Below are 20,159 nucleotides of genomic sequence, written 5' to 3'. Positions count from 1 at the left end.
TGCTCACCCCACTTTCCCCAGTCACCAGCTCACTCTCCCGCGCTGTAGCTCTGTTCACCAGAAGACACACAAGTGTCATTTGTCAGCCCAGGGCACAGAGCCCAGTTGGTGATATCAGAGTTGATGCCCAGCGCCGCTGTGAACAGCTGGCTGTCAAGGTCAGGGTGGCTCTCCCCGGAGTCCACAAGCTCCTCCAAAGTGCATTATGGTAATGGCAATTAGAGCAGGAATATCAGAGACAGCGGTTCATTCAGCAAATATTTATGGAGCACCTATTCTGTGCCAGGCATTGTTCTAGGCGGAGAAGCAGGGGTGAGCGAGAAAGACAAGGCGCTTCTCTCATGGAGAGTCATCTAGTAAGCCAGACAGACAAAAAAAGCCGCAAATAAAAATAGCAGCTTCTGATAAATACTAGTGGAGAAAAAAAACCCACTGCACTTGTTTTCTTTGTATGTGTCAAAAATTATCTCACTGAATCCCCAAGATAATCCTAGGAATTATGTACTATTCCTAGCACACCCATTTTACAGATGAAGTGAGACACAGAGGCTAGGTTGTTTGCTGAAGGTCACACAGCTAGTAAGTTTCAGAGCCACAGCTGGAAGTCAGGACAGCCAGAAACCAAAGCCCTTGTTCATATTTAATAAATTCCCACTGCAAACCCCCAGTACCTAGCACAACTCTGGCACACACTAAGCACATAGCAAATGTGGGAATGGTCTAAACATATCTCTATGGACAATAAGAGTACCATAAATTTCCATGCTCAAAGTAGCATGTGTGTTAACCTCTGCTGACATCATCAGGGCTGGAGGAGAACTTCAGACTGGACTGGGACACGGCGAGGGCTTCTGTCCACATGCCATTCTCTGCCAGGCAACTCCCCTCTAGAGTCCAGTTTTGCTGAAACATGTCTAAGAGAATTAGCTGGTTCTGAGCCTGGGAGTGGCATGAGCTCACAGGGTAGGCCTGAAGGGCTCCCAGAAAATAGCCAATAGCTCTGGGAGGAAAGAATGTATCGCCTATTGACTTTTCTCTGCTGTTATCAACACTAAGGACTAGCGGACAAACATTTGCCAGAAAGGCTACTGTTCCAACAGGTGGAGTGTCTCTTCCCTCCTCTAGTTTGCCTATAGTGAGGAGAATGGATTAAAATGTACTGTGGGGGGACTTCCCTAGTGGTCCAGTGGTTAAGACTCACCGCTTCCACTGCAGGGGGCACGGGTTTGATCCCTGGTCAGGGAGCTAAGATCCTGCATGCTGCGTGGCGTGGCCAAAAAAAGGAAGAAAAATGTACTTTTTGAACTGTCTTCCTTGGATGCACAGAGTTTTCTTAAGGGCCTGCTGAAGATGATGGGGACCTGATGGGGTTCTGATCCCCAAACCCTTGAGTCAACCAAAGCAGAACCATGGCACACAGTAAGCACTCAATCAAAATGAACTGTTATCACTATTATCTGTTTTAGACATTGAGCTTCCATGTAAGGTTTGAAGAGAGGGGCTGTAGTGAAAATATTTGAAAACCAGTAGTATTCCTAAGGATACTTTAGCCTTTGAGGGGGAATCTTAGTGACTAAAGGGACCAGGCTGATAACATGAAAGAATTAAGCCAGGTGGATAGTGACTGATAAACTGAAGAGCACACACCCCAGCTCTAGTCCGTTGGGACCCTGTGGGAAACTGGGGCCCACTGGGGCCAGATCCACTTGAGTTTTCAGGAGAACTTGGGCATCTGAAGTTTGATATGAAATGTTCCAGTTTTTAAAGTTTGGTCATGAGCTCAAATTCTTCTAAAATGTGTAAGGCTGACAAAGCACATCCATGGGCTACATTTGACCCTAGGCCAACAATTTGGAATTCTGTTCTAGAAGGTTGGGGGTGAACTCTTCCCCTTCCCTTCCCCCAACTTAATAAGCATTGGGATTATTGTTAAATGATTAAACGAAATGTTGTTGATGAGGTTTGCCAGCAGATCTGGACCTACCTGGATATTCTGGAGGTTTTGTACAGAGTAGGGAACCACAGGAAAAAATATGGGTGAAAGCCCTTTGACAAAGTTCACCGTTTTATTTCAATGTCCTGTGGTATTACCAGCAGACACTGTTTTTTGTTTTTTGGGTTTTTCTGGGGGTGGTTTTTGGCAAATGTTTCTTGAGGCCTTACTCTGTGTGAGAAGCTGGGGATATAGCAGTCTCTGTCCTCATGGAAGTACCAGTCTAGTGGAGGAGACGGAGAGGAACAGAGAACGCAGTGAAGAAGATAATTTCAGAGAGTCATGAGTTTTGTGAGAGAATTAGAAAGGATCATGTGACCACACAAAAGGGATTCTGAGGATTTGACGTTTGAGTCAAAATCTGAAGAATAAGAAGGAGAAAGTTATGGGAAGAACACTGTAGGGGAAAGAGTATTCTCAACACAGGGAACAGCAAGTGCAAAGGCCCTGAGGCACGAACAGTCTTCCAGTGTTGAAACAGTGGAAAGAAGACCAGAGTAGCTGGAGTGCAGAGTGAGAGGGAGAAATGTTAGGAGAGGAAGCTGAAGAAGTGGGCAAAGGCCAGATCGCTCAGGGCCTTATAGGTCACAGGAAGGCCCTCGGATTTTATTCTAAGCCGAATGGGAAATCACTCAGTTTTAGGCCAAGGAGTAATATGATCTGATTCACTTTTTAAATAAGTTTTTTATATTAAAATAATTCTAGATTTACTGCGAAGTTGCAAAGATAGTACAAAGATTTTCCATATACCTTTCACTCAGTTTCCCCTTAATGTTAACATTTTACACAACCATGGCATTGCTCTTAATTTTTCAAGATATTTAAATCATAAAGAAATGTTGGGTCATAAAATATCACATAACATCATTACCCAGAGAACATCTCCTAAATAAGATCTGACTTCATTTTTAAGAGATTCCTTTGGTGTCTGTGAGGAGAATGGACTGTAGGTGGGCAGGAGTGGAAGCTCTGAGATCAGGGAGGGGGCTGATGAAAAATGTGGCATCACTGCTCTGAGCCTCAGTTTCCTCATCTGCAAAATGGGAATGATATATCTCCCATCTCAGAAGGTTGTTGTGAGAATGTACCTTACCCTGTACCTGGGGAGATAAAAGTAATAATGAGGACAATGATGATAATGATGAAGATAATAATAGTAATAGCTAGCATTTACTGAGTGCTTACTGTGTGCCAGTTTTTGTGCTTCAGGCCCTTCATGCAGAATCAGGAAAGCAGATTCTCTGGGATGTTCCCAGAAGCCTTGGAGAAGGGGGATTAAGATGAGTCTTTCAAACCATCCTTGGCCCTCATAGAGTACATGTTGATGTTGGGTGTTTCTCTGTTTAAGAAGGCCCCAAATATATTTTCATCTGGACTTACCTAACAGAGAAATTAGGATGGTTATTGCCTTGCTAAGTGTTTCTTAGCTTCACAGAATGACTCACTCCAGGTTGGGAAAGTAGCAAGTCGTCCTGATATCTAGAGGGTGGATGACACTGTTGTTTGGAACTAAGTCTGGCAAAGGGAAGCTCATTTTGGTGCAGGGCCTCTCAACCTGGGCACAGCTGACCTTTGGGGGCAGATCATTCTCTGCTGTGGGGCTGTCCTGGGCATTTAGGATGTTCAGCAGCATCCCTGACCTCTACCCACCAGATGCCAGAAGCATTCAAAAATGTTGCCAGGTGCCACCAAAAACCACCCTCCCACTCCTAGATGAGAACCACCACTTTGCAGCATCTGGGACCTGTGGCAAAGCGGCTTTGAAGTTGCTCTGTTCTTCTGTCAGTCTTAACGCTGTGTGGTAAGTGCTTTGCCAGAGTAACTCCTCAACTACTAATACTAATATAATAGCCATCATTTATTCAGATTTACTATGTGCTAGGCATTGACCCAACTCTTGCTTTATCTATCTATCTATCTGTCTTCCAACTTTACTCCCACTTAATGCATAAGTCATTATTCTCCATATATAGATGGAGAAACAAGGCTCAGAGAGGTGACTTGACGAAAGACACACAGCTAAGAAGCGACAGAGCCTGGATTTGAACCCAGATTTATCCAACTCCAGGGGCCATGCCCTTTAACCACTCTGCTACTCTGAGCCTCTGGAGCCAGAGGTGTTAGAAAATCATGTGGGGAAAAATATTTTATAAACAGTAAAGTGCCATTCTGGTATCAAGTAGGAGAAGCAGCATGGAGAGAACTTGTTCTGGACTCTCAGGTTGGAAAAGCCAAGTTCTAGTGCAGAGTTCACACATGACTCATTGTGTGGCCTTGAGCAAGCCACTTACTTGACTTACTAGGTGAAACAAGCTTAATAAGCCCAGCCCCGCCTTCTCCCACTATGAGCAAGATGGCACACAGTGCTGGGATCTTTGCATATGTGTTCTTTTAAATTTCATCCACAATAATTCTAGGAGGCACAAGCCCTCCCTCCACCCCCTTTTTGAATTGAGATGAAATTCACATAACATAAAACCATTCTACAGTGTACAATTCAGTGCTGTTTAGTACATTCACATGTCGTGCAAACACCATCTCTATCTAGGTCTGAAACATTTTCATCACCACAAAAAGAAACCTTGTACCTATTAGCAGCCACTCCCCATTCCTCCTTCCTCCCAGTTCCTGGCACCACCCACCTGTTTCCTAACTCTGTCTTTGCCTATCCTGGATATTTCATATAATCAGAATCATACAATACACGACCTTCTGTGCCTGGCTTCTTCTTTTTCCCAATAAATTTATTTATTTATTTATGGCTACTTTCGGTCTTCGTTTCTGCACGCGGGCTTTCTCCAGTTGCGACAAGCAGGGGCTACTCTTGGTTGCGGTGCGCAGGCTTCTCATTGCGGTGGCTTCTCTTGTTGTGGAGCACGAACTCTAGGCGCGGGGGCTTCAGTAGTTGTGGCACGTGGGCTCAGTAGTTGTGGCTCGCGGGCTGTAGAGCACAGGCTCTGTAGTTGTGGCGCACTTGCTCCATGGCATGTAGGATCTTCCCGGACCAGGGCTTGAACCCGTGTCCCCTACATTGGCAGGTGGATTCTTAACCACTGCGCCACCAGGGAAGCCCTGCCTGCCTTCTTTTACTTAGCATCATGTTTTTGATGTTCATTGACATTGTAGCCTGTGTCAGTACTTCCCTTTTATGGCTGAATCATATTCCATTGTATGGAGTGACCACATTTTGTTTATCCATTTATTCGTTGATGGACATTTGGGTTGGCCCAGCCCTTTTTTCAGATGAGGGACACAAGACCCAGCAAAGTTAAATGACCTCACCAACATCACAGAGGAATTGACAAGCTGCTGGCTCTGGATTTTAAACTATGAAGACCGAACTGTCTTTTACCTGTCTTATCTATACTGGAAATTTCCTAACACTGGTTGATGATGAAAACATTTTAAATGAACTACTGAAAGCTTAGAGCAAAGCTTGGATTACCCTGTTCACAATCCAGAGTTAACAAATGCTAACATTTGGCCATATTTGACTTGGACTTTTTTTTTAGGTAACAAAAGAAATAAAGCATTATAGTTGAGACTCCCTTTGAACCCCTTCTCCCTTCTACTCGCTTCCTCCCCCCTCCCCAGCGGACCTTGCCTGAGATGTTGTGTAGGTGATTGTGTTCTTACCAGTATACTGAACAAACTAACAATCAACAAGGAACTAACAACAACCTTACCCCCCGGGGGGGTAAATGGAATGCTCTTCTTTTTGGCTGTGCAGCATAGCTTGCAGGTCCTCAGCAGTGAAAGCACCATAACCTAACCACTGGACCCCCAGGGAAGTCCCTCAAATGCATTTTTATAAAGCCAGATTTATTCCAATAAAAAGACCATCTTTGACTCTGAGAGTAGGGCTTTCCAATTTTATTTATATTAAAATGTCCTTCCTAAAGTGAAATGGTGGTGATAGTGACAGCTATTTTTTGAAATGTTCCACTTGGCAAAAGAAAAAAATCCTATAATGGGAGGATGGAAAAATAACTTGTGGCATGTTTATGCAGTGATGGAAATGAATGAAACCAAGCTACATGTCTCAATATGGATACATCTGGAAGCTAATGTCAAGTGAACAAAAGCCAGCTGGGGAAGGATTAGGACTGTACCATACTATTTACATAAAAGTTAAAATGACAAAATATCTTATGTTATATATTAGGACAGTGTTTTTTAAACTTTTGGGGGGCCACAGTGCTCTGTAAGAAAGATATTTTAAAAATAGAATTACTATATGACCCAGCAATCCCACTACTGGGCCTATACCCAGAGAAAACCGTAATTCAAAAGGACACATGCACACCAATGTTCCCTGCAGCACTATTTACAATAGCCAGGTCATGGAAGCAACCTAAATGCCCATCAACAGACAAATGGGTAAAGAAAATGTGGTACATATATACAATGGAATATTACTCAGCCATAAAAAGGAACAAAATTGGGTCATTTGTAGAGATGTGGATGGATCTAGAGACTGTCATACAGAGTGAAGTAAGTCAGAAAGAGAAGAACAAATATCGTATATTAACGCATATATGTGGAAACTAGAAAAATGGTACAGATGAACTGGTTTGCAGGGCAGAAATTGAGACACAGATGTAGAGGACAAACGTATGGACACCAAGGGGGGAAAGTGGCAGGTGGTGGTGGTGGTGGTGTGATGAATTGGGCGATTGGGATTGACGTATACACTGATGTGTATAAAATTGATGACTAATAAGAACATACTGCATAAAAAATAAATTAATTAAAAAGAAAGATATTTTATGTCTCAACCCAGTACACATATATACAGATGTAAAACTTGAACAAAAATTTCACAAGACATATTTACCTTACTATGTATCATACACTCTGATTATTTTTTAATCCTATTCTATCCTTATTATTAAAATGCTGGTTGTGACCGTGTAAACTGATTTTGAAAAATACCAGTGTAGGAATATACCCCATGCATTTAAAAGTATAAAGACAAATGAGAAAGAAACATACAACATTCAGGAAAGTGTTTCCATGTAGCGAAAACATAAAGACACATTCATGAAGCACATCATATTTAGGAGGAAAGGAGAAAGGAGGAGGTTGGGGAGGGGTACACAGGGGTGCAATTTTCTTTCTAATGTTTTGTTTCCTGTATTGGAGGGTGGGTATGTGGGAGTTTGTTACATTACTTTTTAAAAATCAACTTCATTTGAGGTACACTTTGCATACGATAAAGACAACCATTTTAAGTGTACAGTTTAATAAATTTTGACCAATGAATATGCTCACGTAACCACCTCCACAATAAGTTATAGAACATTTCCAATACCCCCAAAAAGTTCCTCCAAGCCCTTTTGTAGTCAACCTCTCTCCACCCCCAAATCCCGGTCCCAGGCAATGACTGATTTCCTGTCTGAAATTGTAGACTATAGTGATCTTTTCTAGAGTTTTAGATAAATGGGATCATACAGAGTGGGCTCTTTTTGTGCCTTGTTTCTTTCACTCAACGTAATGTTTTTAAGATTGGTACATATTGTGTGTGTCAGTGATCCATTCCTTTTTATTTCTGAGTAATATTCATAGTATGGATAGATAATAATATGTCTATCTATTCACCTGTCGGCAGTCATTTGGGTGGTTTCCAGTTTTTGAAAATTTTTTTTGATAATGTTCATGTCCAAGTTGGTTTAATAAAAAATAAATATACAATTTGAGATAGTTCCAAAATAATAAGAAGAAAAGGGAACCACAAAAAACAAACAAAAAATAATAAGTATAATCTACAACACCCCTCCCCACATCTGCCATGTTATTCTGGCAATTTTTCTGGTGTCACATCCCCGAGTCAACGCTTCCTCGCCAGCAGTCTGGAAAACCACTGTAGGCCACCTGCAGCGGAAGTTAATGATGGGCCACTGGGCAGAGAAACCGGAGGTCCCTAGAGCCCATCTTGGGTTTTGCTCTGGGCTGGCCTTTTCTCCTAGGAAATATCAATCACAGTAAAGGGACTGCTGGCTCGGCTTAGAAGCCTTCTGGGGATCTCGGATCTGCGAGGAGGTCTGGAATGCCCAGCCCTCCAGCTCTCTTGCTGAGGCTCTGAGCCACACACTGACAGTTTCTGGAAGTGCTTTCCACCAGCCCTTCCATCTGCCCACACACTGGCCCCTACCCAGCCCAGCAGCGAAGTTCCATCCAGATTTCCAGGCCCTCCAGAACCAAACCAGATCAGGCTACCAGGGCCTGACTCAGAGTAAATTGTCTTTTTTGCCCATGAGTGTTCAAACCTCATCTCCTCTTCACAGCCCTGAAATTACAGTAATGCTGTGGTCTTGGACATAGTTGGGAAATAAAGGATAACCCTGGGGAGGAAAGAGGGCTATGAGCGGGCTCAGAACAGCCAGTTCTGTGCTGCTGGCTGCCCCCTCTCTGGGTTCACCTCCAAAGGCCATTCTCTGCCACCCCCATATCTGTTCCACCAGGTGCTTGCCTGTTACCTGGAATCAAACTCCAGCTCTTTCCCCTTAGTAGCTGAGTAGCTTTGGGCAAGTGACATCGCTGAGCCTCAGTTTTGTGAAGTGAGGTTAGTGCAGGATTGAATGAAATGATGTATGTGGGCTGCTTAGCATGGTACCTGAAACATAAGGCAGCGAACTGTATTTTCTAAAATTGGCCATGATGATATTTCCGGTCCCATTTGCTCTTCTATAACCTTACCACTCCCCTATCAAGAGATGGAATCTAGGTTCCCTCCCCCTTAAGTCTGGGTGGGAGTCTCTACAGTGGAAGTGATGCTATGTGGCTTACCTGGCTGGGTCTCAAAAGGTAATATACACCATCCCACTCTCTCCTGGCCTGAAATAAGTCAGACAGAGAAAGACAAATCCTGTATGTTCTCACTTATTTGCTGAGTCTAAAAACACCTAACTCATAGAAAAAGAGAGTAGAATGGTTGCCAGGGACTGGAGGGTTGTGTATGGGTTGGGGAGATGTTGGTCAAAGGGTACAAACTCCCAGCGATAAGATGAATAAGATCTGGAGGTCTAATGCACAGCATGGTGACTATAATTAACGAGGCTGTATTGCATACTCACAGGTTGTTAAGAGAGGAGAGCTTAAATGCTATCACCACACACATACAAAATGGTAATTATGTGAGGGAATGGAGTTTTAACCTAATTGTGGTAATCATTTTACAATATACACATGTATCTATCTAATCATCACATTGTATACCTTAAACATGCATATGTTACAGGTCAATACCATCTGGATAAAGCTGGGGAGAAAAGGTAGAATGACTCCCCCAGCTCTCTCTGGTGACACTGGCTCCGGGAACCCTGCCACTGTGCTATGAGGAGGCTAAGGCCACATGCCGAGGGTCCAGGCAGGTGTTCTGGCTGCAGCCCCAGGTGAGGTTCCAGTTAACAGCCAGCATCGACCATCAGACATGCAAGTGAAGAGTTTTCAGAAGGTCCCAGCATCAAGCAGTCCTTCCAGGCCCCTTCCCTTACAGCAGTCACTTCCCTCCACTCCGGGCAAAGATGAGCTAAGTGAATGATCGCTATTGTTCTAAGCCGCCAAGTTACAGGCTGTTTTGTTGTGCTGCGATGGATAACCAGAGCACAGAAAGGCCACAGTAAACCTCGGTGGATCATTATTGCTGTCTGTCTTTTGCTCACACTCCGTGTTCCCCGTTTACAGCAAATCCAAACACATCCCAAGTCCAACCCTTTCAAGTTCAAGCCACCGTCACCTCTGGCCTGGAGGACTTAAAGTAAACTGTTTCTACTTTGCCTTCCTGTTGTCTCTTCTCCACCCAGCCTGCGAACCAGCTCTTAGAAACAAAAGTATGATCATGCCTTTCTCTGCTCTGAAGCCTCCAATGGCTTCCTGTCACACCTGGAATAAAATCCAAACCCTGACTGTTGCCTACAAACACTGGTGTGCTGGTAAGTGGTATGTCTGCTCTCAAAAAAAAAAAAAAAAGCCCTGATTTATAGCATTTGCCAGCTCTTAGAGTCCATATGAAGGAGGCTATGACACACGACAGCTGCCAGGCCCTGTGTCACACTCCAGCCTCAGACTCTATCTACCACCTTCCGCCTTGCCACTGGCAACCACTCTGGCCTCCTTGCTATGCCTCAAACATTCCAAGCACGTTCCCATCCTGAAGCTGTTCCTTGGATAGAAATGCTTCACCCTAGGTATTTGCTCCCTCTCTCCATTCAAGTCTCTGTTCAGCTGTCACCTTGTCAGAAGGCCTTCCCTGACCACCATACCTAAAATAGCCCTCTCTCCCCAACCCTTCTGTCCCCCTTTCTCCCCTCACCTTCTTCTCTTTTTCTCCATGTCACTCCTAGTTTTATCTGCCATTGTATTATGTCTTTGTCCATCTATTTTCTGTCTCCGCGTGGGCAGGGATTTTGTATGCTTGGTTCACTGCTATATTCTGGGTGCCTGGCACATGCAAGATGCTCAGTAAAAATCTGTCAAACAAACAAATACATCGACGCTATTGAAACAGAGAAGAACAAACCTGACTCCATATTGAATCTATTCCTTTAGCTCTAACCTTTGTGCTTTGTTGCTTCTGCTGAGTCATGCTGGCTCTGCACCTTTTGTAAAAGAATGTTATGTATAGACTGAAATATACAGGATAGCCCAGTTCTCAAGGCTCTGACCTTTAAAGCTATAACACTTTCCCATGCATATAGAGATAAAAAGTGGCAGAACTAAGAATAACATTTGTCTAGTTGGAGGTTTATAAGGAACATTGTGACCAGACCTACTGGACAGCTATAAGAACAAAAAATTCTGGCACCAAGAAATTTGCAAAAACTAGCCACACCCCCTCCCCTTTTCATATAAAAGAAGCCTGAATTCTAACTCTGGCAAGATGGTTCTTTGGGATACTCGTCCACCAACTTCTCCATCTGCTGGCTTTCTGAATAAAGTTGCTATTCTTTGCTCCAACAACTCATCTCTTGATGTATTGGCCTGTCCTGCAGAGAGCAGTGCAACCTAGGATTTGGTAACACTGTTAATAATATAGCTGCAGGACTCCCCTGGTGGCAGTGGGTAAGACTCCGCACTCCCAATGCAGGGGGCCCAGGTTCCATCCCTGGTGGGAGAACTAGGACCCACATGCATGCCGAAGCTAGGAAGCCCGCAAGCTGCAGCTGAGAAGTCTGCATGCCACAACTAAGACCCGGTGCAGCCAAAATAAATAAATAAAATAAACTGATTCCTTTAAATAATAATAATATAGCTGCAAAATGGGGATAATAATAGTTGGGGGCAGAATTCAATGAAATGATGCAGGTAAATGCTTAACACAGAACTCTAAGTAGGAGTGTGTTGTAAGGTTGTTAGTTACCTCACATCACAAGGCTGTCTGAGGCCCAGGGGACAGTACCTGGGGACAGTGAGGAACAGTGGTCATCTCTGTGCATTTCATGTGGCAGAGCAGGCCTCTGCCAGGCACTAGAGTGTCCATCATTGCAGGGTAAGAAAGCAGTCCCTAGGGCCGAGGACACTCTCTTTGGCCTCACTGCTTTATAGGCTAAGGATGGAAGAGCACCAAAGGGATTCTTGGGGCTTGAGAAACCTTGCTTATTTTGATGGTAGGAATGGAGGTGAAGAACAAATGGCTCTTTATTGATTTTATTTTCCAAGTTCCAAATCAGCATTGCAGTGTCATCAAGAGACATAAAAATTAAAAGAATCATCATCTCCCTTCCCCAAACCACCACCTCTATTCTTACTCCGGTTTTCATTCGTTTGTTTTGTGGTTTTGTTTAAAAATAAAAACAAGGTCCTGATCTTTGGTAATAGTTACTGAAATATTTGTGGGTGAAATGACATGATGTCTGAGATTTACTTCCAAGTAACTTGTTTGCAAGTTGGGTTCTTTGGAAGCAGGCATTGAGATGGAGGTTGAGGATGCAAGATGTATGTACTGCTTTGAAAACAGACAATGATTTATCTATTGTTTGGTGTAAAAAGCAAGTTGCAGAGCAGTAAATAAAACATCATCCTGCTGTGCAAAATAAAAAGCATGAAGGTAGAGGATGTTTCTGGAAGGATATGCAAGAAACTGTCAACAGTGGGGTAAGACTGAGTGGGAGTAGGTGTCTACAACCCCTTGCCAACCTCTGCACTGTTTGAATGTTTAAAGTATTGGACACACATTACTTTCATACTAAAAGTCTCAGGCTAAAATGTTGGCCACGATTGTTCCTCCACCTTTTAAAATATTTAACATTCTACTACTCATTTTTAAGTAATGCATCTAATACATGGGCTAGGGGCTGAACTGTGTTCCCCAAAATCCATACATTGAAGTCCTAACCCCCAGTCCCTCAATGTGGCTGTATTTGGAAATAGGGTCCTTAGAGGTAATTAAGGTAAAATGAGGTCATTAGGGTGGGCCTTAATCTAATATGACCGGGGTCCTTATAAGAAGAGGAAATTTGGACACAGACACACGCAGAGGAAAGACTAGGAGAATACACAGGGAGAAGACTGCCATCAACAAGCCAAGGGGAGAGATCTTAGAAGAAACCAACGCTGCTGACGTCTTGATCTTGGACTTCTGGCCTCCAGAGCTGTGAGAAATAAATTTCTGCTGTTTAAACCACCACTACTTTGTTATGGTAACCCAAGCAAACTAATACAATGTATCAAATATTTGGAAAATGAAGAAACGTGGAAAGGATAAAATCATACATAATTCTACCACCCAGCAAAACCCACAGGAAGATGCCACTTCTGGCTCAGAGTGAGGAACAAGGGGCTCTGACCACTCTTCTCCCTCTGGAGAAGACGTTCCTGGCTATTGCCTTCAGAAAGGTGGGAAGAATTTTGCATCGAAAGAGCCTGCTTCACACAAACTGGATGGCATTTGGCCTTTTCAGATTGCTGTGGGCTTTTTATTACAAAGAGATGCTTCCCTTAAAGGTGATAAAAATCCACACCAAAGAATTTGAGCGTGACATGATTTAGAGCAGGGGTCAGCAAACTTTTTCCATAAAGGGCTAGACAGTAAATATTTTTGACTCTATGGGCCAAACGATCTCTGCCCCAGTTACTCAATTCTGTCACTGTAATATGAAAGCATCCCAGACAATATGTAAATGAATGGGTGTGGCCATGTGCCAATAAAACTTTATTTACAGGGCTTCCCTGGTGGTGCAGTGGTTGAGCGTCTGCCTGCCGATTCGGGGGACACGGGTTCCTGCCCCGGCTCGGGAATATCCCACATGCCGCGGAGCGGCTGGGCCCGTGAGCCATGGCCGCTGAGCCTGCGCGTCTGGAGCCTGTGCTCCGCAACGGGAGAGGCCACGGCAGTGAGAGGCCTGCGTACCGCAAAAAACAAAACAAAACAGAAAAACTTTATTTACAAAAACATGTGACAGGGGACTTCCCTGGTGGTGCAGTGATTAAGAATCCTCCTGCCAATGTAGGGGACACGGGTTCAAGCCCTGGGCCGGGAAGATCCCACATGCCACAGAGCAACTAAGCCTGTCCGCCACAACTACCGAGCCTGCGCTCTAGAGCCCGCAAGCCACAACTACTGAGCCTGTGTGCCACAACTACTGAAGCCCGCACGCCTAGGGCCCATGCTCTGCAACAAGAGAAGCCACCGCAATAAGAAGCCCGCGCACCACAATGAAGAGTAGCCCCCGCTCGCCGCAACTAGAGAAAGCCCATGCGCAGCAACGAAGACCCAACACAGCCAAAAATAAATAGTACAAATTAAAAACTAAATAAAAAAAAAAAAGTGACAGGCTCATGGTTTGGTCTGACAACCCTTGGTTTAGAGCAGTTATTTACTTTTGAATATAATTTAATATTTTAATTAGAAGCAATGATTACCTTAAGGAGAAAGTCTCAGTTATTGCTAATAAGTCCTAACCTTGATAATCTCTTTTTATATATTTATATATTAAAATTTATTTATTTATGGCTGCTTTTTATTACATATGTAATAATACATATGTCTCAGTCTGTTTGGGATGCTATGACAAACATACCATAGACTGGGTGGCTTATAAACAACAAACATGTATTTCTTACAGTTCTGGAGGCTGGAAAGGCCAAGATTAAGGTGCCTCAGATTGGGTGTCTGGTGAGAGCCTGCTTCCTGAGCCATAGACAGCTGTCTTCTCACTGTGTCCTCACATGGCAGAAGGGGCGAGGGAGCTCTGTAGGGTCTCTTTTATAAGAGCACTAATCCCATTTACAAACCTCAGTTTATTCTCTGTAAATTGGGATAATGATGGCATCTACTTGGGGGAGATTGGGGAGTTAGATTCAGTCAGGCAATTCATGTAAAGGGCTGAGAGTTTCCCTGGCAGCAGCAAGAATTCAGTAAATGGTAGTTGTCATGGTGACTGTACTGTCCTCAGAATGATAAAGGAACTTCAGTGCAATATAATGTAAGAGTAGTGGACTTTGAGCCAGGATGATTCAGTATAACTGTTAGATTGTCCATTAATTAGGCCAGTCACTCTGGACACGTTAAACTTCTCAGCTTCAGTTTTGCTTATCTGTAAAATGGGGGCAAGGTCCAAATGGGGTTTAAATATATATATATATATATATATATATATATATATATATATATATATATATATGATAGCCTCTATTCAGGCCCCTTTATTTTTCTATTAAAAAATTTATTGAGCATCTACTATGTGCCAAGAATTATTCTAGGTTCTAGTGCTATGGCAGTAAACAAAACAGACCACTGCTCCCCCCAAAAAAGAAGCACTGGGAAGAGGTGGGGGAATACAATAGACAAGATAAACAAGTAAACTATAGAGAATGTTATATGATTATATAATGAGGGAAAAGGGATAGAAAATTGGGACTTTTATTTGCAAGAATCAGAAAGCCAAACTCCAAGTGGCTTAAGCAGAAAATTTAATTGCTTATGTGCATGAAAAATGCATGAACAACTTAAAAAACATTCAGGTGTGGCTTGATCCAGGAGCTCAAATGATGATATCAGGGCTGATCAGATATCAGGGATGATAGCTCCTCCCGTCGCTCCATTCAGTTTCCCTTTGTGCTAACTCCACTCTCTCAATTAGATGCTGCCCTGTGGGTGGAAAGATGGCTGCCAGCAGCCCCTACTCTCATAACACCAAGACCAGCAGAGCAGAGAGCCAGCTTTTCCCTAACAGACAGAACAAAAGTCCTAGCCTGACTCTCAGTGGTCCAAACTGAGTTGGCAATCACAGCAACCAGAGGCATGTGAGGCTCTGATTGGCCAGGTCTGGGTCACATGACCATCCTGGTCATCGGAAGTGGAGTTGCTATCACTTACACCAAAAGAACCACTGGTTGGGGGAGGGGATGTCCTGAGGAAAATTGAGGTGTTGTTCCTTGAAGAGGGTGAAAAGATGAGGGTGGGTGGGTAGAGAAACAGAGTAAGGTGATCAGTAGATGGCAGCCAAACTTGAAGGGAGTAGTTGGCTTCCTTTTTCCAAAGTTCTAACCTGTCTATCCTTGGCTGAGTCAGAAAATTATTTCTGAAAAATTTTCAGCAGTTCTGGTGTGTTCTGCCAAAAAAGAAGTATCAGTCAAGATATAAAGGCCTAGCTGCTTAATTAATGGGCCTGGCAGGAAGAAGGACAGGTGTACTGTGAATACAATGAACACCCAGTGAGGTCGGGGCAAAGGGGGAGGGGAAGAAGGCTAATGTGGTTTCAGGGCAGCTCCACCCCCTCAGACATGATCTGATGCTGCTGCTGATGTTTCCCCTTCGTGTCTTTAGAGAAAGTAGGAGACACCTGGTTGGATCCCTTGGACGGGTAACAAGGTGACTAAGAGGAGGGCTGGACTCCAGGGTGGGAACAGGGCAGCAAAAGTCTGCAGGAGTCAACCTGGAAATTGTTTCCTCTTTGCAGGACTTGAGAACTTTCCTGGGCAACCACCAGATAACACAGTTCTCCTATGCCATGCCCAGAGCATAAAAAATAATAAAATACAAAGAAGGATGTACATCATAGAATTAACTTTGGCTGCATATAACAGAAACTCAGTACATATTAGTTTGTTTTTCTCTCACTTAAAACAAGTCCATGGGTGGGCAGCTCAAGGCTTGTGTTGCCACAAAGTCATCAAAGACCGTTTGTCTAACTTTGCTCTCTGCTTTCTTTTGAATTGGCTTATGATCTCAAGGCTGCTGGAAAGTTTACTCTGCCCACTCAAGGGAGGAGCAGAGCAAGGGCATGAATGTGTGATTCCATTACGGGAGGAATGAAAGAACTCCAGTCCCCCAAAAGGGCCAAGACAGAGTGTTAACACTTCTTTTTAAGAGCACTCACTTCCCATCTAAGTGTCTTGCAACTTGCGGGTGTGCAGTAAATATTGCCAAGTGAATTATATCTTCCTGGCTGCTCCAACACAGCAGCAACTTCCTGCTCGTATGGAAAATTGAACATGCAGCCATCTCAGCTAAGATTTATTGCACATTTTCAAGTCAGGCACACTGCTTAGAGAAGCATCTTGCATGCATCTTTTTTCTAGTTGTGAAGTATCTTATTATTTAATAATGATTTTAAACATCAGGGATCTGAGGCCCAGAGAGCTTAAGTGACTGGCCCAAGGTCACACAGGGATCGGGGACTTGAACCCTCATGTGCCTGACTCCAAAGGATCTTTTCTTAACTATTAGATGAACTTGCTTCCTTGATTCTCAAGAAAGGTCAGTACTGTAATATTCATTGCAAAGTCATCAGAGCTAACGCTTATGGGAGGCTTATTGTATGCCCAACTTTGTTCTAAGCATTTTATGTGAATCATCCCATGTAATCCTCATGCACAATCCTAAGTACTATAATTATCCCAGTTTACAGATGTGGAAGCTGAGTCACAGAGAAGTTAAATAAGTTGTCCTTGAGTGGCGGAGGTAACATTCAAACACAGGCAGCCTGACTGCAAAGCCTGTAGCAGATACTGTCTGTGCCTCCCGCATATCCTTTCAGCAATCACCTTCTTGTGCAAGCTGATCTCTGATGGTTCACACTTCCCACCCTGCACTTGAACAACCCTAACAGTGAGTGCTGCCTCAAAATTTGTAACCTGGGCACCTCACTCACCTCCCTCTAGTCCTGGACCTGCTAACTTCCAGAACCTGGACTTGGCTCTGTCCTCCAGGGCTGGCTGGGCAAGTATAGGGGCAAATCAGAAGTGCCAGGGAATTAACATCCCCTGGGGAGCACTCCTCAACCAATGACTGACAGGAGTTGAAGGATAAATACACCAGCTCCCTCCCCTTAGGTGGGATCATGCTCTACACAGTTCCCAGTGTTCCTCAGAGCCTCAGCTGCCCACAGTGGTACTTTGTACCATTTTATTAACTTCATTTCCTTCCCTTTCTCCCTTCCTTACTCCCTTCCTGATATTTCCTGGAGTCATCTCTCCAATAAACAATTTGCAGTAGAATCCTTGCCTCTGAGTGTCTTTGGGGGGAACTCAAACTAAGTAGAGCTTAAAGTTCCAGCCACTACACCGATTGCCTACATATATCAAGGTTATTTGTAAGCACAAACAAAACTAGCAACTTAGAAAATACCTGGAGGGCACCTAAACAGGGAACTGGCTAAATCAATCTTTGTGTGCATGTGTATATCTTGCTGTATATGCATGTGTGTATGTGTGCATGGGTGTGAAGTTGTGTGTGTACAGACCTCTCAGATGGGCTTCTTACCTTAAAGCTCAAGGTCATCCAGTCTAGCCACGAGGAGGCAAACTTTGAAGAGTGAACCAATTTCTCTTTCCAAACAGTTTGACAGGAAGGGCATCTATCATAGATAAGATCAGCACAAACGAATTTGCCATTTGTTGTGAATTTTCAGAGTTCAAGCCAGAGGACCTCAACCTGTGGGTATTCTGTTCTTCTGGGGTTTTTGGTGGGGAAGGGCTTCTTGCAGACGGCTGCATTCATTTTAATAAAGGTATAGTTGTTTTAACAAAGAGACACCAACTAGTTGTTACTGAAATTAGATAGAAACTATTCTCTTTCATATAAAGATATAAATACAGAGCCTGGGGCTATATGGCATCCCTAGAATCATTAGATGTCCAGATTCCTTCCATCTTGTTTTTCTTCTATCCTCAACATGTGCCTGCCAGCTCATGATACAAGACGGCTGCCTGCCATCATGTCTGCATTTGAACTATGGAGAGCTTGTTAAGCATGTCCCCTACATTTTTTTTTTTTTTTTTCGGTACGCGGGCCTCTCACTGTTGTGGCCTTTCCCGTTGCGGAGCACAGGCTCTGGACGCGCAGGCTCAGCGGCCATGGCTCACGGGCCCAGCCACTCCGCGGCATGTGGGATCTTCCCGGACCGGGGCACGAACCCGTGTCCCCTGCATCGGCAGGCGGACTCTCAACCACTGCGCCACCAGGGAAGCCCTGTCCCCTACTTTTAAGGACACTTCTTAGAACTTACACATACCACTTCTGTTTACATCCCATAGGCTGGAAGGTAATCATATGGTCATATCTTGCTGCAATGGAACTACAGTGAAGTGTAGTCTCTATTCTGGATGGCCATATCTGGTCTTATTACTGAACAAAAAAAGGAGCAGATATTGTGGAACAAGTCTCTAAGGAGGGCCTCACCAAGCCTATTGGCACCTCAGACTAGTAAATAAATAAAACCACTACTCTTCAAATGTGTGCTACATATTAGAGCAGTTTATAGCAGGGGCTGGACTTCGCAAGGGGAAGGGCAGAGAAAGAAGTGTGGGAGTGGTCTGGTTGGTTTCTCCTCTGGCCCCCAGATTAACAAAATAAAGCCCCTCCTTAGAATGCTAGTATGACATGGGCTTGCATTTCTTTTGGGGCTTCTGCCCTTTACCCAATGCCAGCAAACTTTTCAAAGGCTTCCTTCTGATTACACTCATCTCTAAGGTGAGTCCCCGTGAATGGCTTTCTTGTTCTGTCACTGCGCAGGGTTAGCCCCGTGAGTGATGTGTTCAGACTGCTGCTCTGCTGCTTCCTGGCTGTGTGACCTTGGGCAAATGACTTCACCTCTCTGAACTTCAATTTCCTCCTCTGTGAAACGGAGTTAAGAACAGTGCTTTCCTTGTACAGCTATTGTGAGAGGAGGGATGAGATCACAGATCTCAGTCTGACCCAAGAGCACCTGATATAATTGAACTATTATTACCATTCTCAGTGAAATTTTAAAAAAAGAGTGTCTCAGGACTTCCCTGGTGGCACAATGGTTAAGAATCCACCTGCCAATGCAGGGCACATGAGTTCAAGCCCTGGTCTGGGAAGATCCCACATGCCACGGAGCAACGAAGCCCGAGCGCCACAACTGCTGAGCCTGCACTCTAGAGCCCGTGAGCTGCAACTACTGAGCCTGTGTGCCACAACTACTGAAGCCTGTGCGCCTAGAGCCCACACTCCACAAGAAGAGAAGCCACTGCAATGAGAAGCCCGCGCGCCAAAATGAAGAGTAGCCCCCACTCGCCACAACTAGAGAAAGCCCACGTGCAGCAACAAAGACCCAATGCGGCCAAAAAAAATAAATTAAATAAATTAATTTAAAATAAATAGATAAAATAAAAATTAAAAAAAATAGTGTCTCCTTGATAAACTGTTTACAAGGGTACTATCCATTGGAAGTAAAATATTAGCCATATATGGAGTTTAAACTTTTTCTGGTCGCCACATTAAAAAAGTAAAAAGAGCAAGGGAAATTAATTTTAATTACATATTTGATTTAACTCAATATATCTGAAATATTATCATTTCAATATGTAATCAAATAAAGTATTCATGAAATATTTTGTACTCTTTTTTAGTGCATTAAGGCTACAAAATCCAGTGTGTATTTTACACTGACAGCACATCTCAGTTTGGACCAGCAATATCAAAGTCTCAGAACCACATGTTAGGAATGGCTGCCCTGTGAATGCCATAAGCGATAAGCCATCCTTCTCTGGTTTTGTCTATGTGTAGAGCCAAAGAAGCGTTATTATGCATCCAAATCTCTGGGACCTTGGCCAAGCCTATCTGCCGGAAGCTTTCAGAGTATTTATAGGTAACTGATCTTCAGAAAATGGAAAGTAAGACCATCTCCAGCCCCCACTGTCCTCCTTCAATCTCAGGTTTGCTGCCTCAACTACTGTTTTCTAGAGGCCCAGTGGGAAG

Source organism: Pseudorca crassidens, chromosome 12 (genome assembly GCF_039906515.1).
Source record: "Pseudorca crassidens isolate mPseCra1 chromosome 12, mPseCra1.hap1, whole genome shotgun sequence".
NCBI lineage: Eukaryota > Metazoa > Chordata > Mammalia > Artiodactyla > Delphinidae > Pseudorca > Pseudorca crassidens.
The sequence above is the reverse complement of the archived record's forward strand: the minus strand, read 5'-3'. Positions refer to the sequence as shown.